This window comes from Myotis daubentonii, chromosome 10 (genome assembly GCF_963259705.1).
Source record: "Myotis daubentonii chromosome 10, mMyoDau2.1, whole genome shotgun sequence".
Lineage (NCBI taxonomy): Eukaryota > Metazoa > Chordata > Mammalia > Chiroptera > Vespertilionidae > Myotis > Myotis daubentonii.
Window position 1 is genome coordinate 84,580,974 of NC_081849.1, and position 27,569 is coordinate 84,608,542.

Below are 27,569 nucleotides of genomic sequence, written 5' to 3' on the forward strand. Positions count from 1 at the left end.
GAGCGAGTGTTCGGTGACCAGTGTTCCCACCGAAGTCGCGAACAGCTCTCATTCTCAGGGAGCGACAGGCCAGGGGACGGGGTTGGGGGAAGGAGATTTCGGGAGCGTGCAGGGTCCAGGAAAGCCCTCATGCGGCTGGTTGGGGCCACAGAGAGATGACTGAGTGTAAACTCCCGGATCGAGTGCCTGGCTGAATTATTAATACGTAGTTATTCCTTATCTTTGCTGAGAACACACAAATGCATTTTTAATTGGGTTGAAATTGTATATTTTTCTCAGTAGTTTTATTAGAAACAATGACATGACTAACTGCATTGCCTGGGAAAGCTGTTCTTTTTTGTTGTTAATCTTCCCCCGGGGATATTTTTCCAGTGATGTTTAGAGAGAGTGGAGGGAGGGGGAGACACTGAGGGAGAAAGAGAGACGTCGATGTGAGAGAAACACGTGGATTGGTTGTTGCCGCCTACATGCGCCTCTGACTGGGGCCGGGGATCAAGCCCGCAACCAAGACACATGCCCTTGACTGGAATCGGGACCGGGACCCTTCAGTTCACGGCCTGGTGCTCTACCCACTGAGCAAAACTGGCCAGGGCGCAAGCTATTCTGTCAGGAAGGAGGATGGCTACAGAAAGGAGCCAGCAAGGCAGACGTGGTGTGACTTGAAGGAATCTTAGGGCTCGGTTGAAGTATAATAGCTGACAGACCACAAGGGAAGGCAGATGGTCTTTCGGTAACGTTTTAGAATATATTCAGGCCCAGTTAAGATGACCTGCTTCCTTCTAGTCTAGTGGTTCTCAACCTTGGCTGCACATTAGAATCACCTGGGAATCTTTTTATTTATTTATTTATTTATTTATTTATTTTTTATTTTATTTTTTTTTTTTCAGAATCTTTTTAAAATCCTGATTTCTGGGCCTCATCCTCCGGAAATTCTGTTCTTTGTTACTAATGTTATGGCTCCACCCCATAACAAAGAAACAGAATTTCCGGAGGATGAGGCCCAGAAATCAGGATTTTAAAAAGATTCCCAGATGATTCTAATGTGCAGCCAAGGTTGAGAACCACTGCTCTAGTCTGTTTCCTTCTGAGACCCACCCCAAGAGCCGGTGGTGGAACACGGGGTTCCGTTTCCCATTGACCTCTGTGATTCAGAGGTAGAGGGCTTGGGGTTTGGCAGGACACGGGTCAGTCTGATTCCGTGGAGGAGACACACGTGTGCGTGGACCGGAAGGAGCTCGTGAAGTGTGGCGTGAAGTGTCGCAGCAGCAGGCACAGGTGCTCAGTGGCTGCCTTCGACGCGAAGCTTATGTGAAGCTCAGTGGAAGCTTGCCAACCGGTTTCATGGCACGGGAGCTTCGTGGACACGTAGCCGGGGTTCCCTTCTCTAATAATTTAATCAAGTTGTTAGAACGAGGAATAATTTTTTAAAAATGTAATCGGGGTGGGGAACTTGAACTTAAGTATAGCAGGCCTGCGGCCCACAGTGGCATTTGCCATTCCCCTCTGGAGTATTAACAAGCGTACCCCCCAGTACGATGTTTAGGTAGGGTAGTTTTCTGGGCTCTGTGGCCACCGTGTTAGAAAACGTGTTTCTATTTTTTAAAGTGCTAGCATGTGTAATTACTTGTTCCATTAAGCTTTCCCATTTAATTTGAGCTCTATTTTTAAAAGATGCACTTCTGAGCCCTTCCTTTTTCTTTGTTTTGTTTTTTCCCTATTAAGTTTATTGGGGTAACATTGCTTAGCAACACTCTATGCATGAGCTGTTCTTTCCTAGTACGTTGGCAGTTCACCTAAGAGCGTAGAAGTTGGGCCTTCTCTGATGTGAAGTGGAAAGTAGGCCCAGGAATTTTATTCTTTTGTAATTATAACTTTCCTTAACAAATGAGAGGCGTCGGACATGTCCCTGTCACCGTATCAAATCATCTCATTGCATTTTAAATACTCCCCAGTGGCTGTGGGTGTGTAAGGGTGATGGGACTAAAGTATGATTAGGTCGGTGCCGCGCTGGGCCGCCCCGCCTTCAGAGCCCTGGCTGCCCGCCCCGTGCCCGGCCCGGTGGGGTGGCAGCCACACACGCAGGTCTGGGTGCAGGGCCGCTTTCATTTGGGATCTGGGAAGTGAGGTCATAAAACGTGTGTGCACCCAAGAGTGCTCCCATCATTATTAAGAAAACAAGATTATAGGGCGTCTCTGCAGACCATAATAAGCGGCTGAGGTCTCGAGGCCTCCGGTGCTCTGCTATTAAATGCATCACCCGGCGTTACTGGGATCAGAAGTCCTAACGCGTGAGCAGAGATATTTGATACCAAGTGCGTTCAGATTGAGGCTGCGCCTGTTTAAAATACAGAGGCGCTCGGGTCTGATTTAGACTTAAACTCAGTGAAAGCACTTAGGAGAGGGATCGAGTGTTTATGATACGGGCTCCGTCCTCTCCCATCCACCTGTAGCCATGGGGGTCTGTGGACTGGGGGGGCTGGTTAATTTTAGTTGCACATTTTCAGTTAACTTGACACTGTAACGAAACCGAGATTTGACATATAGGAATGCTTTTTTAAATCCTCATCTTTGTACTGTGTCTCTACTTAAAAGATTTACTACCACTTGTATGATCGGCTTAGACCAGTGATGGCGAACCTTTTGAGCTCGGCGTGTCAGCATTTTGAAAAACCCTAACTTAACTCTGGTGCCGGGTCACATATAGAAATGTTTTGATCTTTGCCACCATAGTAAAACAAAGACTTACATTTTTGATATTTATTTTATCTATTTAAATACCATTGAACAAAGAAAAATCAACCAAAAAAATGAGTTCGAGTGTCGCCTCTTTCACGCGTGTCATCGGTTCGCCGTCACTGGCTTAGATCTTGCGGTATTGATACTGTGCCTTTGTTACCCATTTTAAAGTTTACCCCCCCCCCCCCCTTCCCTTTGCTGCCTCGCTGTCCCTCACCGTCCCTCGGTCCGCTGCTCAGGGCCGCGCCCGGCCTCAGTGCCTGCGCCAGGGCAGGGCCGCGCTCTGTGGCTCCCCCCGCGGCCCCGGTAAACGTTCTCACGTGTGATTTCTGTGGTTTCGTTTGCTGTGCACGAAGCTAGTGATGGGATCCCTTTCAGGACCTCGGGGTGTTGGTGCCAGACGAGACTTGGCGATGAGCTGGGGCCTTAGCAAGGTCTGCCTTGCCCACTCCTGGCTGGGCGCCAGGCGGGTGCAGCCGCTCCCGGCCCAGCTGGGGGCCCCCCACAGGCTTCCTCCCGGTCCCCTCTTAGCTGTCTTCTGAAGCCCAATTTCAGTTAAATCAATTCCACAGCTAGAACATTTCCATTTAAAAAAGGGGACAAACAGGAAAGGTTTCTCAAGCTACTGTGCAGGTGTGGTTTATTCAGCTCATTTGACTAGACAAGCTCCCAGAGCAGGAACCTCCCAGCAGCTCGGTCCCCAACAGGCAGGACTGGCCTGGATAAGGCACTGAGTCCCTAGCCCCGCCCCCCAGCATTCCTGGGGCCCACACCCCACAGCGGGCCAGGTCCATCTCCTCCTGGCTCATTCCTTTCCCTGTCTTCTCAGCTGGCTGCCCCAGAACCCCGACGGGGACCCGTTCTCCGTGTCCTGGTGATGAGAGAGGGCAGTGGCTGCCTGGGCTGGGCGGGGCCGCTCTCTGAGCCCAGTGCCCTCTGCTTGGTCACTCATCCTCTTAGATCCCAGGCAGACCGGCCGGCTCAGAGGGAGGAGCGCAGGCTGGGGACTGGGAAGCCTTGGGCCTGCCTCAGCCGTGCGGGACTCACCGTCCCTCCTCAGAGCCCGTCTGTGTTTGACGTTCTAGCTCCGGCCCGTTCCCCGCGGTGTCTGCCCACCGTGCGTCCCCACCCGCGTGCACAGGGCCGGTTCCTCGTGTGCTCGCCTTGGCCCAGGCCCAACACCTGCCATTCGAAGTCTTGGAGGGCCCGGCCGGTGTGGTTCAGTGGTTCAGCGTCGACCTCTGCACCAGGAGGGCACAGATCGATTCCCGGTCAGGGCCCAGGCCCAGGCTGTGGGCTTGATCCCTCGTAGGGGGCATGCAGGAGGCAGGCGATCCATGATTCTCTCTCATCATTGGTGTTCCTCTCTCTCCCTCTTCCTTCCTCTTTGAAGTCAATAAAAACATATTAAAAGCAAAGTCTTGGAGAAGCGGGTGTGGGAACAGGCTTTGGCGGGCTTTGCTGAGGGGTCACCTCTCACCCTCTGGGAGGACCCGGGCTCCTGCTCCTCACGCCAGGTCCTGGTACCCCGGTTTCTTCGGAGTGGGTGCCCCGGGCAGGTGCTGGCCCCGGGGGAAGCTGGCCCCGAGTTTGCTCTGAGCACAGGCGGTGGTGCAGGGCCCGGGGTGGCCACAGGCGGCTGCCTGCAGGCCCCATGGGGCTGGCATCTCGCAGTGGCCCCTGCATCCTGGCAGGAGGTGGGCGTGCCCGTCCCTCCCAGGGGGGCTCTGCATCCTGAGCGCAGTGACGGCTGGGCTGTGTCGGGAGCAGGTCCGGGGGGGTGGGGGGGCACAGTTTTCTTTCCTGATGTCTCTGTTGGCATCAGCCGTGTGGCGCCCGCTGCTGCTGGTTGAGAATGGGTGCCAGCCAGGACGGGGGAGGGAAGAGGAATTCTGAGTCTGGGCCCTGAGGGTGTGAGGAGGAGGGAATCGAGGTTGTAAACCTGGGGGTGGGCAGGAGGGTAGGAGGGTGGGTGGCAGGAGGGCAGGTGGGCAGGTGGGCAGGAGCCTGTCTAGAATGAGGTGGTGTCCGCCTCAGGTCTGCGCTGGGAGAGGCCGAGCAGCCAGAGAACAGAAGGGCTGTGTCCACCCGACAGGCACATGGGAAGAGCTGCAGCGGTTCAGCCAGCAAATGAGGTGCCTGTGGGCTGTGTGCCTGCGATGGGTGTGTGTGTGTGAGCTTGTATGTATATGCACATGAGTGTGAGAGTGTGTGAGAGCTTGTATATGCATGTAAGTGTGAGTCTGAGTGACTGAATGTGTAAGCTTAGGTCTGCATTTGAGTGACCATGTGAGAGTGTGTGAGGGTGTGTGTGAGTGTGACTGTGAGTATGGCTGTGGGTGTGCAGGTGAGTGTGAATGTATGATGGTGCGGATGTTGTGTGGACGTGTGTGAGCATGTGTGTGTGACAGTGCACGTGCATGTGAGTGTGAGCGAGTGTGGTGTGCACGCGCCGCGGGTGGGAGAGAAGTGGAGGCTGCCCTCCAGCACCGGGCAAAGCCGTGGGTTCCCAAACCAGCGTTTTCCAGCCTCGTGCTGGGGCGTTGAGTTAAAAATAGCCCGGGTGGGAGTGAGCGGGCAGACGCATCTGTTCCCGAGGCTGGCTGCTGAGGCTCACATGGAGCCGAGTCCGCTGGAGCCGGGGCTGCGGGCCCCACTGATGCTCAGTGAGGACAGCGCCGGGGGAGAGACGGCCCGCGGCGGCCGGGATCTCCCATGGACCGCCGAGAGCCGTCTGGCCGGGGTGCCCGCCCGCCCTGCGTCTTGCTGTCTGTAATTATCAGGAGGAGTCGGTTTGGGGTGAACTGGAGACTTTCTCCCTCCCACCCTGTGTCTAAACCACTTCTTACATAATGTGGTTACCGCGGGGCCTGACCCGGACACACGCAGCGAGGTGATTGCAGACCCGGAGGCGCTGAATCACCTACTTACACGCTCATGTGGCCCTGGCCCCAGCCCCAACCTGGCCCGTCCTCACCTCCCAGTCATCTCGCTCCAGGTCCCGGGTGTGACTGTCACCTGACCCTGACCCTGCAGTCTGCGCCTCGCCCCGTGGTCATTCCATCACAGGACGTGGAAGCAGGGACGCGGTTCCCAAAGCCCCGATTCCTCACGCCACCGTCCGCTCTGCGCAGGCCATGGTGTCGGTCGCTGCGTTTGAACCGCCTGCGTTTCTCATCCTGTGGCTCCTCCTCGTAGGGACACTCGTGAGGCTGCCACTTGGCTGCCACCGTGCGAACGCGTGTCTAGCGGCCGGACTCTCGCGACCCTTAGGTGGGGATTTGCTGTTGGAAAGAGCCCGGCCGGCGTGGCTCAGTGGCTGAGCGTCGACCTAGGAACCAGGAGCTCAGGGTTCGATTCCTGGTCAGGGCACAGGCCCGGTTGCCGGCTCCATCCCCAATGGGGGGCGTGCACACTCTCTCTCTCCCTTCCTGTCTCTCTCCCGGAGGCGCCGGCCCTGCTGCTGAGCTAGCAAAGGGCCGAGCCTAGCGTGCCCGGTGCTGATGGGGCTCCTGTCTTGGGCCCCTGGTTCAATGAAAGCCCTGACTCTGTGCCCACGGTGAGCTGCTCCCCGGCGGGGGTGGGCGTGGGGTGGGGAACCGCACAGGCCCACTGCCATCTGCGAGTGGCGTTGGCCCGTGGGTCACGTACCAGACCCGGCTGAGCTGTGAGACCCTGTGACTGCCTCACTCTGTGGGTGGCTGGGCTTCTGGGACAGCGGGCTTCTAAGGCGAGTGTCCTCCCTCCCGGGGGCCTGGCGGGGGTGGGGGGGCAGCAGGGAGGAGCCACGAGGAAGGGACGGCCTGTGTGGCCCGCAGCGCTGGCCTGGGCCCTTCTGCCGGAACCGCTGTGCCCTGTGTTCTGACCAAGGGCTGTGCTGTGCCCTCTGCTCTGACCAAGGGCCGCGACCGCGACGGTGAAACTCTCACCATCGTCACCAAGAAGCCCTTACTCGGCGTCCACCCGCGTCCAGTGGGGGCCTCTGAGTGTCGCGAGGGTCCGTGTCCATGTGCGCCCGGCTCCCCCCGGGCCGATGCAGATGGGACATCTCAGTCTGTTCCCACTTCCCTTTCTTTTTCAAACTCGTTTAAGAATTGATTCGGCCCTGGCCGGTTTGGCGCCGTGGATGGAGTGTCGGCCTGCAGGCTGAAGGGTCCCGGGTCGATTCCGGTCAAGGGCACGTGCCTTGATTCCCTGGCCCTGGTCAGGGGCCCGTGTGGCCGGCAACCAGTTGAGACACGTCGATGTTTCTCTCTCTGCCTCTCCTCCTACCTTCTGCTCTCTCTGAAACTCAGTGGGAAACATGCTCCGGTGAGGATTGATAGAAAAGTAATCATTGGTTGGTCTCACGGTGCCCCCCCCCCCACCCCAGCCTGAGCGGCGGCCTCTCCGCTCGGGCTGTAGGAGCTGCAGGGCAGTCGGGGGAGAGACCTTTGCTCTTTGTCCAGCTGCTGGTCCCGGGGCAGCTGGGCTCCGTGGCGGCGTCCGAATGGCACCCGGGAGGGAAACATGTTTGCAGTGCTCTCCTGGTGCTGACTTCTCATTCCGAGTTCACGGTGCTCTCGGGGGAGGCTGAGCCGTTAACCGCGGTTCAGGGAGGTGGGGTGACTAGTGTTTACGCTGGGCTGGCTCTGATAACACACTCGTGGGGGTGGGAGGGGGTAGGTCCACACGTCACCCTCCTGGCATTTGTACCTGGATAGGGCGTGATCTTGTTTTCTTCTTTGTATTTTTCCTCAGGTGTTTTTTATTGTTTGTTTTTGTTTTTGTTTTTTTGTTTTTTTTGTTTGTTTGTTTGTTTGTTTTTTTTTTTTTTTTTTTAGAAAGAGAGGAAGGAAGAGAGAGAGAGAGAATCATGGATCGGCTGCCTCCTGCACACCCCCCACTGGGGATCGAGCCCGCCACCATGGCATGTGCCCTGACTGGGAATCGAACCAGTGACCTTTCAGTGCACAGGGTGACACCCCACCAGCTGAGCCACACCGGCCGTGGCACCCCACCAGCTGAGCCACACTGGCCATGGCAGGGTGCTGGTCTTAGAATGCTAAGTATTCGTTGGCATTGACACGAGTTTTCATTAATTTTGTACGTGCAAAGGTGACGTCACGGGGGAAACGATTTCACCAGGTGTGACTGTGTGCCTGTCCTTGGGGCAGAGGGAAGGTGAGCCCACCCCTGGCTCCGCACACAGCCCCGGCGTGGAGGCTGGGGTTCTCGGGAGGAACGGGAGGGGCAGCAGCCGCCTGGTCTCTCCCTGTGAGGGTGAGGGTGTGGGCATAGAGAAGGATGGGCACGACAGAGAGACAGCCCTCTGTCCACCCTCTGCGACGGAGCTCGGCACCCTCTTCGTCCCTCACTCCCTGGATCCAAGACGGCGAGCTGGGGGCCGCCTGTGCTGGTGCAGTCTCCACTGCCGGGTCCTGGACGGGGCCCGGGGAGCCTGGATCCACTGCTGGGATCTGGATGGGGCCTGGGGAGCCTGGATCCACTGCTGGGATCTGGACGGGGCCCAGGGAGCCTGGATCCACTGCTGGGATCTGGACGGGGCCCAGGGAGCCTGGATGCATTGCTGGGATCTGGACGGGGCCCCGGGAGCCTGGATCCACTGCTGGGATCTGGATGGGGCCTGGGGAGCCTGGATCCACTGCTGGGATCTGGACGGGGCCCGGGGAGCCTGGATCCACTGCTGGGATCTGGACGGGGCCCCGGGGAGCCTGGATCCACTGCTGGGATCTGGACGGGGCCCGGGGAGCCTGGATCCACTGCTGGGATCTGGACAGGGCCCGGGGAGCCTGGATCCACTGCTGGTTCCTGGACGGGGCCCGGGGAGCCTGGATCCACTGCTGGGGCCTGGACGGGGCCCGGGGAGCCTGGATCCACTGCTGGGATCTGGACGGGGCCCGGGGAGCCTGGATCCACTGCTGGGATCTGGACGGGGCCCGGGGAGCCTGGATCCACTGCTGGTTCCTGGACGGGGCCCGGGGAGCCTGGATCCACTGCTGGTTCCTGGACGGGGCCCGGGGAGCCTGGATCCACTGCTGGTTCCTGGACGGGGCCCGGGGAGCCTGGATCCACTGCTGGTTCCTGGCCCGGGCCCGAGGAGCCTGGACCCACTGCTGGGATCTGGACGGGGCCCGGGGAGCCTGGACCCACTGCTGGGATCTGGACGGGGCCCGGGGAGCCTGGATGCACTTCTGCAGTCTGATCGCTCCAGTGAGTGAGTCGGTGGCTGTGGCGGGAACAGTGGCCGCTCCTCAGGGCCGGCCCACGGTGCCTGTGGTCACAGTTGCCGCATGACGTGGGGAGGGTGAGCCAGGACTCCGCGCGGGCCAGGGAGTGAGTCAGCGCCTGCCTGTGGGCGGAGGTGCCCTTGACGCTCCGGGGCCAGCCTTCTGCCGTGTCCGTCTTCCTTCCCAACATGGTGGCCTGCCATTCGCGCGGTCACTGAGCTCGATGTGACATCCAGGGCGTCAGTGTTCCCACAGCTGCCGCTGTGGAGCCGCTGGAGCGGGAAGAAATCCGGGCACTTCGTCCAGTGTCACTCCCGAGGGGGCGTGGGGAGGGGCCGAGCGGTGACTCACACAGGACTCTGTCCGGGGCACTGGGCACTTCAGGCCAGTTTGGGGAGGTGGACGAGGCGTGGCTGACAGGGAAGCTCAGGGGGTGGAGTCCTCGGTCAGGGTGGGGGGGGACGGAGAAGGTGAGGGACACTCCCTGAGGCCAGGGTGGTGCAGGTGCTGGTGGGCAGGTGTCCGCCTCTCCCAGCTCCCACCCACGTAGCAACAGACCCCCTGCTGTTGGGAGGCTCCGGCTCAGTTCACAGCGCTCGGATGTGCCCTCCGTTAGCCCTGCGGCAGCCTGGGGGTGAAGTGGGTGCTGCCGTTTCTCCGGTTTTTAAAGTGGGGCGACCAAGCTCAGCCAGGTGCCCGGTGCGCCCCGGTGCAGCCCTGACCCCGCCGCGCACTCTCCCCCCAGTTCGTGGGCAGTCGCCCTGGGGCTGAAGAAGCTTCTGGTCGAAGAGGAGGTGGTGGGAGGGTTTTCTGGAACTGAGCCCCGGGAGCTCAGGTCCTGGGAGTGCAGCCTCGCGGGAGGAAATATATATATTTAAAAACCCAAGAAAAAAAGCAAAGGCAAGCTTAAGTGTTCACTTGCCCTCGTTCAAGCATCTTGTAGTGTTTTAGGACAAACTCCGAATGAAAGTCATCTACTGGGATTGTTTCTGCGTTCATTTTTTTTTTTTTTTTTGGTCATACTTTCCACGTCATGGGTGTTTAAAAATTAAAAGATCCGTCTTTGCTGGTGTAGGACCCTTTTAAATTTTATTCGTGTAATTCACTATGATTTTGAAAAAATGTAAGTGATCATTAAGATTCACCCACGTGGGCACGTTGTCCCTGACCTGACAGCCCCCCTGTACAAGCCAGGCCGGTTCCGGAACCAGAGGGCGGGCGAGCTGCGGGCCGGGCGCAGACCGGCCAGGAGGCTCTCGGGCCGGCCCTCCTGCGGGCGGGGCTGAGATAAGGCCGTTATTTTTATGAAAGAGATCCCGCTGAAGCAGATCTTAAATAGAACAGCCCGCCAGACGCGGCAGCCAGGCGCGGAGCTGGAAATACCGCACCAGGATTAGCTCAAGGAAGCGGACGCCGCGAGGCTTCTCGGCGCGGCTTCTCCTCCCAGTGAGCAGCGAGGAGCGGGGACGGACGCCAGGCCCAGCGGGCTCCGCACTGGGCGCGCCCCGGACCGGGGACCGGCCAGCAGGGGGGCTGAGCCTGGCCGGCGGCCCAGCGGCTGAGTGTCGGCCTGTGAACTAGGAGGCCACAGTTCGATATCCAGTCCGGGCACATGCCCGAGGGGGGGGATATGTATGTGCAAGAGGCAGCCCATCAACGATTCCCTCTCATCGTTGATGTTTCTCTCTCTCTCTCCCCCTTCCTCTCTGAAGTCAGTCAATTAAATAAATAAATAAATAAATAAATAAATGAATGAATAAAAATGTATTTAAAAAAAGAAAGAGGAGGAGGCCGCGGTGGGGCCAGTCCGGGGCTCTGGCGGCAGCCCTGGGAGAGGAGAGCGAGAGGCACGTGCGGTTAAGGCACATGGTGGGTGGCCCCAGCATGTGCCGTCAGCGCCTGGTCACAAGGGCGCCACCCGTGCTTTCCGGCGGGGCCGGATCTTGCGTGGCAGTGCCTGGCAGTGCCGATGGGATGGGGCAGGGGCTGCAGGGGCTGCCCACACCCATGGGTCTTTCTCTTTCCCATCACTGAGCAGCACGTTTAAAAAACAAATACATTTGATAACTTTTAAATGTTTTCTAATTGATTTCAAAGGGAGAGGGAGAGGGAGAGGGAGAGGGAGAGAGAGAGAGAGAAACATCAATGATGAGAGAGAATATGGATCGGCTGCCTCCTGCACACCCCACACTGGGGGTGGAGCCTGTAACCCGGATGTGCCCTGACCTCCTGGGTCCTAGGTGGACGCCCAGCCACGGAGCCGCGCCCGGGCCCGGGTGTGTTCGTGGGCAGCCGCGGGAGCGCACAGGCCGGTGAACGTTGACGCATGTTTTCGCGCTGGGAGCTGTCACCACAGCCGAGATGGAAGCGTTTTCTCTCCCGGCCAGAGGTTCACGGTGCCTCTCCGCCCGCCCCCTCCCTTCACCTGCCCCTGGGCGGCCGCTGACCCGCGCTCTGTCACCGTCTGTGGGTCTGCATTTTCTAGAATCTTCTGTGAGTGGCAGTGTGCCGTGCACACTGGTGTTTGCCCAGTTCTCCGCTGGGCGTCGTCGTGCTGTTTGTGCGCACCACGCGCTCTGTGTGCTGTGGCAGGCGTGTCACCCGCCACGGAGACTCGCCTGGACGGCCTGGCCGCTGCTTTGCCCGTGGCTTCTGAAACCGAGTTCCCCAGCCATTACCCGTCAGGTTCCCCAGTGTGACCCGTGAGCTGCGCCCCTGGCCCGCAGCGTCCCTGGTCACCCACAGCACCTGTGACGGGCGCGGTGACGGCCCGCCCTCGCGGGTCCCCGTGGGTCCCCGTGGGCCCCGTGATGGTGCCTGACGCCTGCTGGTGTCTGGTCAGGGGCAGGTTCCCCTCGCACAGGTCCTGCCTCTCCAACTCAGCTGGACGCTGTGGCCCCGGAGTGACCGCGGCTCAGGCGTGCATTTCTCTTCCCAGCGCTTCCCGCGGCAGCTCCCTTGTCCTCCGCAGCCGTGTCCCCCAGCCTTGGTGCAGGCCCGGGTCCAGGAAGGCTAGAGGAACCAGGGACCGGAAGCCAGGCGGGGGGCGGCGGGGAGCTCTGGGCCCGGACCGCAGCCTTTGCAGGCCGGGCGTCGCCTGGTCTCTGCCCCGGGCGACTGGGCAGACGGTGGGCCCGGGAGGCCGCGCTGCCCTGGCCTGGGGGTCGTTAACCTTCCCACCCGCCGCCCTCCGGGTTCCACGCCACACCTGGTGCTCGGCTGAGGCTGCTTCCGGGTCAGCGTGTCCTCCCACTGGTCGGGTCTGTGAGTCTTCGCCGGGAGCTCCGGCCTCGGCCGCCCCGTCCTGCGTTGGTGTGTTGGCTGAGACTTTTCTGCTTCTTCACGTGACGTGTCAACGTGGGCTGTTGCCTGGACGTGGGATGTTCGGCTGCGATGCTCTCGCTTGTACTTCAGTCTTAGGAGGATGCTGACTTGTTTTGTTGGGGGACTGACCCCATTGGGTCCGTGTGACTTTCTGCCCAGCTTGTCTAGGTGACTGTTTGCATTATGTTCTGCTCACGGGGCCTTTGCCTGGCGTTCAAATCTCCCATCTGTGCCTCCGGGGGCCAGTGTGGGGCCTGGGGATGGTCTGTCGCATTGTGCAGGTCTCAGAGCCAAGGCACCTGCAGAGGGTCCTGCGCCCAGGGGTGCCGTCTGAAGATGCTGGGGGCAGCGGGGGGCGGGGGGGGGAGAGGTGAGGCACAGAGGGCCTGAGGGCGTGGGGCTGCTCTGTGGCACTGACTGTGCCCACCGCGCTCTGCCCTGGTCCAGACCCACAGACGGTGCGGTGCCCGGAGGAGGCATGAGGCCGCGGGTGATTCGGACGGACGATGATGTACGCGGGGGCTCTTCCGCTGTGGCCAGTGGGCCCTCTGCGTGCGGCGTCCACCTCAGGAGCACCAGGGGGTTCAGCACCTGCTGCTGAGTTCGCTGTGAATCTGCAACTGCCCTAAAATTCAAGCCTATTAATCACACACGCACACATGCACATGCCACACACACACCACACACACACACACACACACACACACACACACACACACATGCCGAAGGATCTCGTTACACAATTGTAGGGCCTGACGAATATAGTGGAAAATTTCAGGCAGTTTATTTAAAAGCAAAGAGGAGCCCGGCCAGTGTTGCTCAGTGGTTGAGCATCAACCTAGGAACCAGGAGGTCACAGTTCGATTCCAGGTCAGGGCCCAGGCCCAGGTTGCAGGCTCCGTCCCGGTGTGGGGTGTGCAGGAGGCAGCCGATCGATGATTCTCTCTCATCATTGATGTTTCTTCCCCTCTCTCTCCCTTTCCCTCCCTCTCTGAAAGCAATAAAAAAATTAAAAATCAATCAATAAAAGCATTTTAAAAATAAAAGCGGGACATGAGGCGGTGGGGGTGGGGTGGGGGTGGGGAGTGTAACGCACTTTCGGAGGCTTCGCGGTAAAGGCCACGCGTTTCGCGGCCTGTTTTGCAGGCGGCACGCGGCTGGGTTCGATTCGCCCACAGGTTTCTGGGGCTGTTTTTCTTATTGGAACTACCCGGGTGTTAGTACCTCATTTAAAAGACGCTAAGACGCCAGGATTCAGTGGGACATTTAGAACGTGTACAGTCCCTTCCACGTGCCTTCGTTGTGTGCCCCCCCACCCCACCCCATACATGGATGATTGACTGTTAGCAAGCGGAGCCTATGTGCTGGCTGGCGTGCACAGGGCGGGCCCGCTAGTAATTTGAGAGGGACAGCAGCTGTGCCCCTCCTCAGGGCCCCGGGGGGGGGGGGGGCTGCAGGCCACATGTGCGTGGGCGCAGGGACGGGTCAGAGGGAAGCGAAGAAAAGTCGGCCGTGGGCTGGGCCGCTGCCCGGTGGCTTCTGTAACTGCCAGCTCCCTCCACGAAACAGACGCTGTGCGTGCGGATCGCCCGTTGTCTGCTGCCCTGGGTTTTACTGCTTTCGCGGTGGTGGTGGCTTTTAGGAGCGCGGGCGGGAAGGGGCTGATGGGCCGCTGGCGCTGGCCGGGAAGGCAGAGCCGCTAAATATAGCGCCGCCTCCGCCTCCGCCTCCGCCTCCCTCCGGTGTGGCCGGGAGGGCCAGTAGCCATACATGGGGCGCCGCCGTCCGCTCCCGGCCCCTGGGGCCGCACAGCCCCTGACTCGCCATCCGGTCACCCTGCGTGGGCGTGGGCGTCGCTGTGAATGCGGAGCTTCTAAATTTAGGGCCATTTGGCGCGGTGTCTATTTCAGGGCGCGGATTCGGGTGTGTGTGAAGTCCGGGGACGAGACTGTCCCTAGGCGTCTCCGGGGACCACCTTCCCATCCTGTGTCTCCGGGGCATCTCCCGCGGCACAGAGAGGAGCGGAGCGGAGCGCGTGGACTGATCCGATCCACTCTGTGCTGTTGCGAGTGGGTCCTCTCACTTCCTGTGTCCGCAGGCGCGGCCGTGGCGCGTGGCTGGGCGTTCAGCACGCGGGCTGAGAGCCTGTAGCAGGGAGGGGACTTGTCCGCCATCTGCCTCAGTCACTGACCACTTCCCACCTGCCCTCCCTGCGCTCCCTGTGCTCACGGGGCTGCGTCATTCGGAGCGCTTGTCGCCAGCCCAGCAGGGCAGCCTCCCATCTCGCTGGACAGAGCAACACTGCAGTGCGGCAAGATGCTCCCTCCTGCATCTGTCCAACAGTCCACTCGGCCATGGTCTGTCCGTCCATTATCCACCCCTCCATCCGTCCATTGTCTGTCCGTCCATTATCCACCCCTCCATCCGTCCATTGTCTGTCCATCCATTATCCATCTCTCCATCCGTCCATTGTCTGTCCATCCATTATCCATCCCTCCATCCGTCCATTGTCTGTCCATCCATTATCCATCCCTCCATCCGTCCATTGTCTGTCCATTATCCATCCCTCCATCCGTCCATTGTCTGTCCGTCCATTATCCATCCATTATCTATCCCTCCCTCCCTCCATCATCCATCCATCCATTATCTATCCATTCATCCCTTCATCCATCTCTCCACCCATTGTCTATCCATCCATTCTTCCATCCATTCATCCATTGTCCATCCAACCATTGTCTATCCATCCATCCATCCATCCATCCATCCATCCGTCCATTGTCCATCTATCCAGCCATCATCTGTCTATCTCTGTTATTTGTTATTAGCAATATACACAAAGGTAACTGAGGTGAATTAGGGCCACAGAATATGTCTATTTTTAAATTAAGGATCATTGACCCACAGAGGGAAAAAGGGCCACATAACAACTTTAAAAATTGTGTTTTCTGCCTGGCCGGCGTGGCTCAGTGGATTGAGTGTCATCCATGCATCAGTCAGGACATACTGCGTGGGTTGTGGGCTCCATCCCCAGTAGAGGGCGTGCAGGAGGCAGCTGATCTATGATTCTCTCTCATCATTGATGTTTCTCTCTCTCCCTCTCTCTGAAATCAATAAAATCACATTTAAAATTTTTTTAAAGAAGTAAGCATTCCAGTCCCATGATTTGCTCACTGACAGCTTTATTGAGACCTAACGCATATGCCATCTCGTCCACCCACTTGTTTCTGTGGATTTAAGATCCAGGAAGTCCCTGAGTAACTTCAGGCCAGAAGTGGGGGATCATCAGCTCAGCTACTGGGTCACCTCCCTCCTCGGTGTCCTGAGGGGGTGACGGTGTAGCGACCACTTCCTGTGGGGTTTGGAGTGGGGTTCTCCTGGGGCACCAGGGGTGGGGTGGCCGGGGGAGGGCCGCGTGGAGCTGCCTGGGTCGCAGTGCCACCTGCCCGAGGACGGTGAGCCTGGCCGGCTGCGTGGAGGCGGCCGTGCTGACTAGGTGGCCACGTCCCCCGCTGCCTCCGCAGAGGAGGGTGCTGGGCTGGAGCCGGGACGGGGCCTCCCCATCCGGCAAGGCATGACCCAGGCGCTGCCCAGCCACGTCCTCCCCACACTTGGCAGCCCTGACCCGCCCAGTCTCCCCTTTGCTTGTGAGCCCCATGGAGCCCAGCCCTGTACGCTGAAGGCCAGACGTGTTCTGGGGCCGGGACTCCTCCCCGCTGGCCCCAGGCACCTCAGGGCCGGTCCACACCAGGGTCAGCGTCACAGAAGGGTCTGGGCCTGGCCACCTGTGTGAGCCACCGTGCGTGGGCACCTCCCCGCCCACCGGCAACCCCCTCCCAGAGGAGCCCAGCAGGACCCGCGGGCACTGCACCCTCTCACTGCCCAGAGATGCCGGTCTCCGCGTGGCCAAGACTTGGAGTAGAGAACATCTTTTATTTTTTAAATATATTTTTATTGATTTCAGAGAGGGAAGGAGAGGGAGGGAGGGATAGAAACATCCATGATGAGAGAGAATCATGGATCGGCTGCCCCCTGCACGCCCCACACTGGGGATCGAGACCACAACCTGGGCACGTGCCCCGACCGAGAATGGAACCATGACCTCCTGGTTCATAGGTGGACACTCACCCACTGAGCCGCGCCGGCCGGGCTGAGCAGAGAACGTCTTATCACAAGTTCAGAATGTGCCTGCCTGGGCGTGGGCCCGGTCCGGAGCTCAGAGCTGCCGACACGGATTCCCCGGATTCCTGCTTTATCAGAAGTGAACGCGGTGCCGCCTCCCTGCACGAGCCAGGGCGTCCCGAACGCCGGTTTCCGCAGGCAACAAGCTGCCCAGGGTGGTCGCCATCCTTGCATTTGTCTCGGGAAAGCCGACAGGCTGCTGCATTGACCACAAATGAGAGGGCTAAGGGCTTCTTTCTAGAACAGAGAAGCCCAGCCCGGCCGGCGCGGCTCAGTGGTTGAGCCTCGACTAGGAACCAGGAGGTCAGGGTTCGATTCCCGACAGGGCACAGGCCTGGGCTGCGGGCTCCATCCCCAGTGGGGGGCGTGCAGGAGACAGCCGATCCCTGATTCTCCCTCATCATGGATGTTTCTCTCCCTCCCTCTCCCTTCCTCTCTGACGTCAATAAAAACATATATTAAAGAAAAGAAAATAACAGAGACGTCAGGAAACCAGGAGAAAAGAGAGAATCGAGGACCTGAGGCCACAAGACGTGCCTCAAACACCCTCCCCTGGGGGAGGGGCCGGAGCTGCTCCTCATTCCGGAGGCTCCTGGGTGGCTGTGCTGGCCCTTGTCCCGCGGTGGGGGGGCGGGGGGGTGGGCGGGGACACCCGCAGAGTCCTGAGCCCCAGCAGGTGGAGGGCGTGGGGCTGGGGCACCTCTCCTCTCGGCCCTGATGCCAGGAGCAGCCCCAGGAGGTTTGTCCCTGAACCACCGCGTGGCCAGGTTCCAACAGAGCTTTCTGTCTGACAGTGACATTGGAGTTTCACGTGACGACACGTCATGGAATATCCTTCCTGTTTGGATTTTTCTTCCCAGCCATTTTAATTTTTTTAAAAATATATAATTTCAGAGAGGACGGGGGGAGGGACAGAGAGATAGAAACATGATGGTGAGAGAGACTCTCTGATTAGCCGCCTCCTGCACGCCCCCTACTGGGGATCGAGTCCATAGCCAGGCTTGTGCCCTGACCAGGAATCGAAACCATGACTCATAGGTTCCTAGGTGGACCCTCCACCGCTGAGCCACGCCGGCTGGGCTGCTCCTGGGCATCTTAATCCTCGGGCTGAAATCTAAGCGTTTGGGGGTGACAGGAAGTAGGCGGAGTTCTCCCACAGACGGGACCTGTCGGCAGCAGTCCCCAACCCCCCTCGAGGCTCACCCCCTGGCTCCCCAAGTCGGCCCACAGCACCGCGAGGCAGTTTACACGCCAGGAGTCAGATCCACTGGGGAGTCTGTTTTTCAGAGGTTTCCCCCCGTGGGCCTACTGTGCCCCGAAGCTGGTGAGCTGGTGTAGGGACCCCCAGGGCCCTCGCACGGGTACCGGGGGCGGGGCCCGCGGGCCAGCAAGGATCCGGCACCTGTGGCCGCCCGAGGCCTGTCTGCGCTCCCAGCTAACAGCGCCCACAGCACCGCTGCGAAGACTTCAGCTCCACAAAACTCAGGGAGGCTTCAGCGCCGAGCACGCTGCAGATTTCCAAGCCCGAGGTCCTCCTGTTGTTGCTTTTCTTTGGGTTAAACAGTCAAGTGCACCTCAGGCTCCTGGAGCATCTGAGCGCATGGCCTGGGGGCTCCGCTCTCCCTCTGCGTGGCTCTCCTCCCCGCGTCTCCTCCCCCGTGCGGAGCCCGGTTCCCCGGAGCCTGTCCCTGCCCAGCTTGGTCTCCGGTGGATGGACGGTGCTTGCGGAGTCCGGCTCAGCGTGCTGTTCCTCCCGGAACGTGTGTGTGGGCACGATTTCCGTTTCCCGGCACAAAGCCCCGTCCGCCTCTCCCGGCGAAGAGCCGAGTGCACGCCAGCAGCTGCTCTGTCTCCTGCCAACACGCGCCCCGCGCCCCCGGCCCGCCCTCCCCCGGAGGCTCCGGGCGCAGGCCTGGCACACAGTAGGCGCGGGGTGGATGCGCGCATGAAAGAGCATATTGAGGGGCTCAGGCCTCCGGCCAAGAACGTGCGTGTTTGGAGGGGACCTTGTTTTGAGTCCCCGGCCCGGGGCCTGGGCCTGCGCCCGCCCGGCGGAGCTCTGCAGTATCGGGTTGTATAAAGACGCCTTTCTCGAAGGCTCCCCTTCGCCTCCCTGAAAGGGGGGCCTTTCACGTCGCCCCGAGCTCCGTGTGGGCACGGCGGGCGTCCAGGGCCTGCTGCGGCCCAGGCGGTGCTTGGCGGCCGGTGCGTCTAGGACAACACAGGTGCTCCACAGCCCGTCTGTCTCCTGGGCCGTGAAGGGACGCTGGACGGTGGGGTTCTCTCTGATTTTCTGGCCGCTGCCTCGATGAAGTCCAGATGGAAGGGGGAGAAGCCACTCCCAGGGGGGCTGACAAGGCCCAATGTCCCCCGAGCCCAGCTGCCGCCCGCAGAGGGTGGCGTTGGGGCCGGCACCAGCCACATTCAGCGGGCGCAACAGAGCCCACCTTGTCTCTGGACCAAAGAGTCTTTGATGGGAGGGTTGGCGTGACTGTGAGCATCTCCTTTCTCATGGAAACGCTGGGCAGACGAATGGACAGTGTCTATAAACCATAAAAGCCTGGCCAGTGTGGCTCAGTGGTTGAGCATCAGCCTATGAACCGGGAGGTCGCAGTTCGATTCCCGGTCAGGGCACATGCCCAGGTTGCGGGCTCCATCCCCAGTAGGGGGCAGGCAGGAGGCAGCCGATCGATGATTCTCTCTCATCATTGATGTTTCTATCTCTCTCAACCTCTCCCTTACTCTCTGAAATCTATATATATAAAAGGCTAATATGCTAAGTGTCCAACCATCCGATCGGTTGCTATGACGCTCAATGCAGGAGCTGCCGAGCTGCAGCGACTTGGCAGCAGCAGTTCTAGGGTGACACACCCCAAAACCGGAGAGGAGGGAGCCCGATTCCTTGTGGGGCTGTGTGATTCCACCTTCGGCCGTGCGCTATGTTGTTGCTGGGGCTCTGTCGGCCCCGAATCTGGTTTACTGCACACTTGAGTTTGTGTTCCACACCCTGTACAACAGCAACTCTGCAGAGCGCCCTCTCGCACTCTGGACCCCTTGGGGGATGTCGGAGAGCCGGATTTGGCCTGATCCCCGCAGGCCAGGCCGAGGGACCCCACCTGCCGGAGGGACCCCGCTCACTCCACAGACGCCGGGGAGGGACCGTGGGAGGTTGGCTCCAGGGCGTCAGGCCCATCTCGCACAGTCCCGCCCCACCAGCCACCTACTAATTGATTTCCTTTCAATGTGCACAAATCCGTGCACCAGGTCACTAGTCAATAATAAAAAAACATATTAAAAAAGAAACTATAAAAGAACTCATTACGTTCCCAACTCTGGCTCCGACGTCACAAAATCAAGGATTATTGAGGGGAGCCAACATCATGGTGCTGTTGGCTTGGGTTTAAGCTCCGTCTGTCTTGTCTGTTCCCTGGAGGAGACCAGGAAGGAAAGGAGCAGGGCCCTGGGGTGGACGTGCTGGGGCCGGCGCCCTTGGCCGGGATCCTGTCCTGCCCCAGCCGGCATCCCTGTCGGCAGGTCCTGGTGCACCCACACCGGTTACGGCTTCCCTTCTGGCTCCCCTGGGCCGCTGGGAGACCCTGGTGGCGGCTGTGCCTCGTCCCTCCTGCCCCAGGGGAGCAGGGCCTGACCCCCGGTCCCTGAGACCTGACACGATCTGGGACGCAGGTGTGGTGGGGAAGGTCTCCTTCCTTCCGCCGACGTTTGCTGGGAGACACAGTAGCTCTAGGACCGTCTGAGGTGGCTCCTCACGCTGTTACTCCTCTCCCTCTCAGCTCCATCTTTTATAAAGCGGGTGATGGCACCCCCTTATCGGGCTGCCCTGGGCCTTGAAGGAGACACTGGGCCCTCGTGTGCGTTCCTAGTTAGCGCCCCGTAAGCCTGGGTGTCTCCCTGCCCGGTTTGGAGGAGGGACAAGGCTCCCTGTCACACGCTCTCTGAGCAGGGAGCCGTTGTGAAATGCGCCCGCGCTGCCAGAAAGGTGTTCAGTGACACTCGGATCCTGTCACCATCAGCCACACCACCCAGCCAGACCCGTCCGGCCGGTTGTGTCCGGGCCTTCCCGGCAGGCCCGGAACCTGGGCCGGCCGGCCGGCTGCGGCTGAGTCTGCACAGCCCACCTGGGACCCCTGCCTCCCAGGTTCCTGGGCCCCACCTCTGCGGAGAAAGACACAGCGCTCACCTGCCCACGTGATAAGTACCTGAGGAGCTGCTTCTCGCCCACGGAGAGCTGACAGGATGCCACTATGGCCATTTATTTATCTATCTATTTATGTTAATTTTCGTTTTCACCCAAGGATATTTTTCCATTGATTTTTAGAGAGAGTGGGAGTGAGAGAAACATCGATGGGGTGCCTCCTGCACATGCCCTGACCATGGCCCGGGTCATGGAGGAGCCTGCAACCGAGGTATGCGCTCTTGACCAGAATTGAACCCGGGACCCTTTGGTCTGCAGGCCGACGCTCCATCCACTGAGCCACACCGGCCAGGGCGAGGGCCATTTTTTGTGCTGAACATTGGTGCTGTCCCTTTTCATCCTTAAACTTCCAGGTTGCAGACAGCTGGGTAAACATGCAGACAGCTCGGCCGTGTGGCTGGCGTGAGGTCCCCAGGTGGCCGACGCGGGGGTGCACCTCCCGGAGGCGGGAGTCCACACGGGTCCCTGGGGCCGTGGAGATCCACTCTGCCCGGCTCCTTGGTGGCCCAGGTGCAGCCACTTAGGACACAGGACGCGGGTCACGAGGCCTGTGCCCTGACTGGCTCATAGGTCGGTGCTCAACCACTGAGCCACACCTGCCTGGCCGACCAGGCGTCGCCCCCGCGCTCTCACGGGGGAGCCCGGGTCTGCCGCGCTGCCGAGCAGGGTCCTGCGTCCTCTCAGAGGTGGGGCCTTCTTTCAGCGGGGCCCCCGCAGCCTGGCGGCGACAGACAGCTGGTCTACCCCGGGATGCTGTTGACTGACCCGGGGGCCTGGTCACCGAGGAGACACGGGAAAGGCCACGCGTGGCTCTTTGACTCTGTCCCCAGGGAACGATGAGAGCAAGTCCAGAAGAACCCGCTGGGGGTTTAAAAACTTTCGCCATTGGAAATATCTTTCACGTTCCTTACATTTAAGCCCATCTTTAGGTCTTTATGGAGACTGGCTAAGTCACGGGTGTTCCAACGAATATAAACTGCAGCAGAGATACTGTGTTTGTCTAGGAAATAACCTTCCGAGAACTACCAGTTCCCTGATGGTAAAACGGGGAACGCGTTATCACGTGGGCATCACACGCTCCCGGGGCACACGTGTTAGACTGCACCCGCCGTGTGCGCAGCCGCTTGCCCTGCCCAGGGGAGGATGGAATGGGTGACTCAGAGGAAGGGCCCGCAGAGCTGAGGCACCTCGTGGGGGCGGGGCCTGCGTCACCCTGCCCCGCCCTCCACCCTCCGCCCTGGTCACGGGCACCCCGACCTTCATGCCCTGCAGTTCAGGTTTTATGATGTGAGAACTCCGAGGATCCCACCGCCGCCTCTGCCCGCCTGTGGTGTCGGGAGCATGGGAGAAACTTCCTTCCTCCAGCTCACCAGCACAGGCCTTATTTCCCATGGAACTTTAAACCACCCTTGAACGTGTCAATGAGCCGGGCCAGCATGGCTCAGGGGTTGAGCATCGACCTATGAGCCAGGAGGTCACAGGTTCGATTCCCGGTCAAGGGCACAGGCCTGGGTTGTGGGCTCCATCCCCAGTGTGGGGCGTGCAGGAGGCAGCCCGTCAGTGATCCTCTCTCATCATTGATGTCTCTCTCTCCCTCCCTTCCTCTCTGAGATCAATGAATATATCCATAAAGAAAGTGCAGGTGAGCCCTGGCCGGCTTGGCTCAGTGGATAGAGCTTCAGCCTGCGGACTGAAGGGTCCTGGGTTCGATTCCGGCCAAGGGCACCTACCTGGGTTGCAGGCTTGATCCCCAGTAGGGGGCGTGCAGGAGGCAGCCGATCAGTCATTCTCTCTCATCATTGATGTTTCTATCTCTCTCTCCTCCCTTCCTCTCTGAAATCAATAAAGAAATATATTTAAAAAACAAAAAAGAAGAAAGTGCAGGTGAGTCTTCTGCGTACGTAAGCGCATTTGTTCTTGCCAACTTGGGGGAGAAGTCCGCAGGCGAGGCCGCCTGTTTGTTTGTGACTGGGTCCCTTATCAAGCTGGGATGTCAAAGAGTGACAACGCTAGGAGCTGACTCCTCCGTAAGCATTTTCGAGCTTCACCAGTCACGGAAGCTCGCAGATGTTTATTGGGGTGACATGGAGGTTATATGACCGCGATACAATGCCACGCCCGGTGCCAGCTTAGGCAGGATCCCTGCTCTCACTTCTGCTGTGGCCAAGAGCCGGGCAGCCGGGCCAGGGCTGGGTGTCAGGGCCTAGTCCCTCCTGGGGCCTGAGGTAGTGACCCAGGAGGGGGAGGGAGGAGAGGCCTGGCAGGCAGCTCTCGGACAGACGGACAGACGGACAGACGGACAGACGGACAGACGGAGGTGCTGGCAGAGAGGTGAGTTGTGTCCTCTTGAATAGGAGTGACGTTTACAGTGGGTGCCTGGGGCGCCGCAGGGCGGGGCAGGGCTGCCTGGTGGCCCGGCTCCTGGGCCTCCCGGGACGGGGGTGGCCCTGCGGTGGTCCAGGACCGTCCAGGTGGCCCCGTGGGGGCCTGCGGGAGGCGGGCAGGGAGGCCGCTGAGAGCTGGTTCTCTAGGAATGTGCAGAATGAAGGCGCGGCTGGGAGTGCAGGCCCTTCCCTCTGTCCTTGTCGTGCCTCTGAGTTTGTCAAGTGTCCAGGCTTCCGTGGCATAAAAACTTCTCTCCTGATTTCCTAGTTATTTTTGTGCAACGTTGTTATTTTTCCTTTTTTAAAATATATTTTTATTGATTTCAGAGAGGAAGGGGGAGGGAGAGGCAGAGAGAGACTCAATGATGAGAGAGAATCATGGATCGGCTGCCTCCTGCCCGCCTCCTACTGGGGATCGCGTCCATATCCCGGGCATGTGCCCTGACGGGGAATTGAACCGTGACCTCCTGGTTCGTAGCTCGGAGCTCAACCCCTGGGCCACACCGGCCGGGCCAGCATTATTTTTCAACTAGGAGATTCCCGCCTTTTCTCTGCCGCCTGGAGCAGGAGCCCGCTCCTCCGAGTGCAGATCAGAAGCTGTGGGAACCGTTTCCTCTGGAATCTGGGCGCCCCGCGCTCTGGGCGCCTCTGACGGACGTGCCCGTGGCCCAGGCGTCTGCGTGGACGCCCTCCCCAGCGCGGGGCTCCCTTAGGTCCCGGTGCGTTTAGATGTGAAATTGTCCCGAATAACACGCTCAGGAGAATGCTGGGCTGCGTGAAAGCACGGTCCCGATCGCAGGGGTTCACTGGCCTGTAGTTATCCCCGAACAGCGCGAGAGGGTGTGACGTGCTGTGCCGGGGGGGGGGGGGGGGGGAGGCCCAGGAGTTCATTTGCGCATCGGTTTGTGCACTTAGTGATTCAACCTGAATGTGTTGACCTAGGACAGTGATGGCGAACCTCTGACACGCGTGTCAGAGGCGACACGCGATCTCATTTTTTTGGTTGACTTTTCTTTGTTAAATGGCATTTAAATATATAAAATAAATATCAAAAATATAAATCTTTGTTTTACTATGGTTGCAAAGATCAAAAAATTTCTATATGTGACACAGTGCCAGAGTGAAGTTAGGGTTTTTCAAAATGCTGGCACGCCGAGCTCAAAAGGTTCGCCATCACTGTCCTAGGACTTTCCTGGGGGGGAAAGGCCTAGATCAGAGCCGGCCCTCCCTGTCCGGAGCTCGGTGCCTGGACTGGTGAGCAGCAATGACCTCTCCTCCGGGGCCAGGCCTCTGGGGTCAGGCGCTGGTGCTGGGAGTGTGTAACCAGCTCTCTGAAGCAGACGTGGTGTCGCTATGCATTTCACCCACACGGAGCCTGGGTAGAGGGTAATTCAAAATCGTAAGATAGCCAGGTGGGCGTGGCCCAGTGGTTGAGCTTTGACCTGTGAAACAGGTGGTCATGGTTGGATTTCCGGTCAGGGCACAGGCCCGGGTTGCAGGCTTGATCCCTAGTGTGGGGCGTGCAGGAGGCAGCTGATCAATGATCCCCTCTCACCATCGATGTTTCTGTCTCCCTCTCCCTTCCTCTGAAATCAATACAAATAATTTAAAAAATAACAAAATCTTCATGCAGTCACTACTCCGTGATGGAAATTGCTCAGAGCATTCGTTGGTCACGGATGGTTTTGTTCGTCTGTGCGGACCCTGCCCGTCCCCTAGCTTGCCAACCAGGGAAGTTGGCTGCCCAGCGCCCACTCTCTGAGCCCTGTCGGTGGGAGGTGAACAAACCGACCGCAGTAAAACCAGCCCAGTCTGCGAGGCGGGCGGGGCTCTCCAAGCCAGCGGGTCAGGGCTGGGTGGGCGCTGCCCTCTGGGGACGCCAGGGCACCAAGCTGGGCAGGGAAAGGCCTGGCAAAGGGCCTGGCGTCCGCCCTGGGCCCGGCGGCTGTCGGCTCCAGCCGCCGCGGTGGGACGCACTTTGCCCTGTGGCATCTGAGGGGCAAGAGCCCCGGGAGGCCTGGCGAGCCAACAAAGCCCCCTGTGACATCAGCCCTCCCCCTGGCTGTGTCCTGGGTCCCCGCAGTCCCCACGGCTTCACACAGAGGAGGAACCCGGAAGCTCCAAGGATGTAAATCCTCCGTGGGGACCCGGTCATGATCCAAAACGCCATGTAAGTATCGCTGTTGTCCCGCCGCGCCCCGTTCTGAAGGACGCCCTGCAGGAGCGCCCCCTCTGGCACAGCGCTCGCTTCCAGGAAATAGGACGGTGGTTCTAAAGCCACAGTGGGATTTCTAAGGCGAGTGGCAGCACGCAGGCCTGCGGGTGACCCGTCCCCGTCGCCTCTTCTAAGGGGAAAAGGGACTTCCGGTCGGGCACTGCTCTGGGACCCAGGCCTGTGAGCGGACGCGGCCGTAACCGAGTTGTTGCAGCGTCGCTGCCGTTCGCGCTGTTTCGTGGCCTTGTAAAGCTTCCCATAACCTTCTGTTGAGCCTCGGGGTAGGGTCGAGGCAGACAGGCTCGTGCGAGACGTGGAGAAGTCTGTAAAGGCTTGGCTTAGTATTTTTATTTAAAGGAAAAGACATTTTATTCATTTCAGAGAGGAAGGGGGAGAGAGGGATAGAAACGTCCATGAGGAGAGAGAATCACTGGTCGGCTGCCTCCTGCGCGCCCCCGACTGGGGATCGAGCCCACAACCCGGGCCTGTGCCCTGACCCCGGGAATCGAACCCTGACCTCCTTGGTCATAGGTCGACGCTCAACCACTGAGTGACGCCACCTGGGGTGAAGCTTTGCTTTTTTTTAACAGATTAGACTCGAGCTGGGAAACGGTTACATTTTCACATTAAGCGTCATTAAATAGTCCCAAGTCCCTTTGCGGAGCGCTAGGACCTGCTAGGTTTCGGGGCTGGGTGGCGGGTTCTGGGTCCAGAGAAGGGGAGCCCCGGGAGCTTAGGCGGACGAAAGGACTCCCCTGTGCCGGGCCCGCGCGCTATCATTTTGGTTTTGATGAGAAAGAAGCAAATGGCAAGGAGCAGGGTTGTCAGAGAAAAACTGCCAGGAGGGGGGCGCCCCTGCAGGCCAGGTGAGGTGTTAGGGGAACAGCTGGTGTGGACTTGAACCTGGGCATGAAGGACCAAGGTGCTGCTCAGCCCAGCAGGGCCCCAGCAAGCCCAGATGTTAAGAGGGAGACGGGGCGCCCCGCGTCTGGGAGTGACGCGGGCGGGGTGGGGTCCACGGGGCCCCTGGGGCTGGGGGGCAAACAGGTGGAGGCGGGCAAAGGCCTGAACGGCCGCTCCGCTCTGCAGACACACCTGGTTTCCTAAGTGCCCCTGGCCGCCCCTGGCCTGTTCCTCTCTTCCCTACACACCGCGCCCCACCCCCCTTCCCTGGGCGTCGGTGTCCCTGCTCCACGCGGCGGCGGGAGCCTGAGCTGCAGAGGGACCTCGCCCACTCCGCCTGGCAGTGAGCTCAGCCAGGGCTCCGCGCTGGCACCTGGTGTGCCGGGACCCAGCACCACAGGGATCCGGTGTCGGCTGTGAGCTGGTGGAGTCTGAAGGGGCCCCGCTCACCAGGAGGGAAGGGGGAGCACCTTGCTGAGTGCATGCTCCCCAGACAGGCTGTCCCACACACATGCCCCCCCACACCCCCCCACATCCCCCCCACACCCCCACACTGCCCCCCATGCCCCCCACATACATGCCCTCCCTATACGCCCCCCACATGCCCCCCACACGCCCCCCACACATGCCTCCCCCACATGCCCACCCCCCACACACATGCCCCCCATACACGCCCCCCACACTCCCCCAACACACAGACCCCCCCCTCCACCTTCCTACACACACCCAGCCTGCGGCTCCCTCCTCACCCAGACCTGCCCTCCCTGCAGGCGCCCCCTGCTGGCCACCTGCTGCATGCACCACTATTGGGAGGCCACTCCCCTGCAAAATTCATTTCTCTCCCCAAGTCTCTGAGCCCCTGCCCTCCCCTAACCCCCACCCCTCCCAGTCAGCCTCTGCTGTCTGTCCTTTACCCGGGTCAGAATCCTCCTCTCTACTGGGAGCAGTGACAGGGAGGACAGGGAGCCCCAGGGGCGGTGGCAGGCCCTGTGCGGGGCTGGGGGGCTGGCAGCGTGCGGGTGGCACGGGCCGCGCGGCGCCGGGTGAGGTGGCAGGTCGGAGGCCGGAGTGGCCGGAGCCCCCAGCTCAGGTTCCCGGGCCTGGGACGGCTGCAGGCTGGGCCCTATTTTGAGCACCAGTGTCCCGGGAGGTTATCAGGTGTCATATTTTCAGGGGAGAATTAAAGGCGCCAGCACTGAGCTCTCGGGGCCGAAATCGCCCCCATCGAGGCCGACTGCCCCGCCTGCAGCGCGGCCTGTGCCTTGCTCTCCACGCCCGCTGCGGCTTGGGGCCCCCCCCCCCGGCTGCAGAAGACATCACCCTAAGCGCAGTGCCATTCCCTGGGATTGCGGTGCTGAACGTTCCGTTTATTTTTACTTTTTTAG

At 59.9% G+C, this 27,569-nt stretch overlaps 1 protein-coding gene and 1 long non-coding RNA gene across 8 annotated transcripts in view; one reads left to right on the top strand and one right to left on the bottom strand.

The window, feature by feature from the left end:
* Nucleotides 1–27,569, top strand: part of COBL (cordon-bleu WH2 repeat protein) — a 99,028-nt gene that overhangs the window by 2,435 nt on the left and 69,024 nt on the right. Inside the window, exons 1-2 of one of the 7 annotated variants that reach the window (XM_059655917.1) lie at nt 22,680–22,954; nt 22,987–23,013. The exons of the other annotated variants lie outside the window; for them this stretch is intronic. The gene's annotated coding sequence lies outside the window, so the exon portion shown is untranslated. Of the gene's footprint in view, nt 1–22,679; nt 22,955–22,986; nt 23,014–27,569 lie in introns of those variants that run through there. 7 annotated transcript variants of the gene reach the window in all.
* On the bottom strand, nt 17–3,032 carry LOC132211207 (uncharacterized). The gene is made up of 3 exons (XR_009447434.1): nt 2,954–3,032; nt 1,140–1,384; nt 17–190 (listed from the first exon to the last, which is right to left on the bottom strand). It is a non-coding gene; the product is annotated as an uncharacterized LOC132211207 (long non-coding RNA).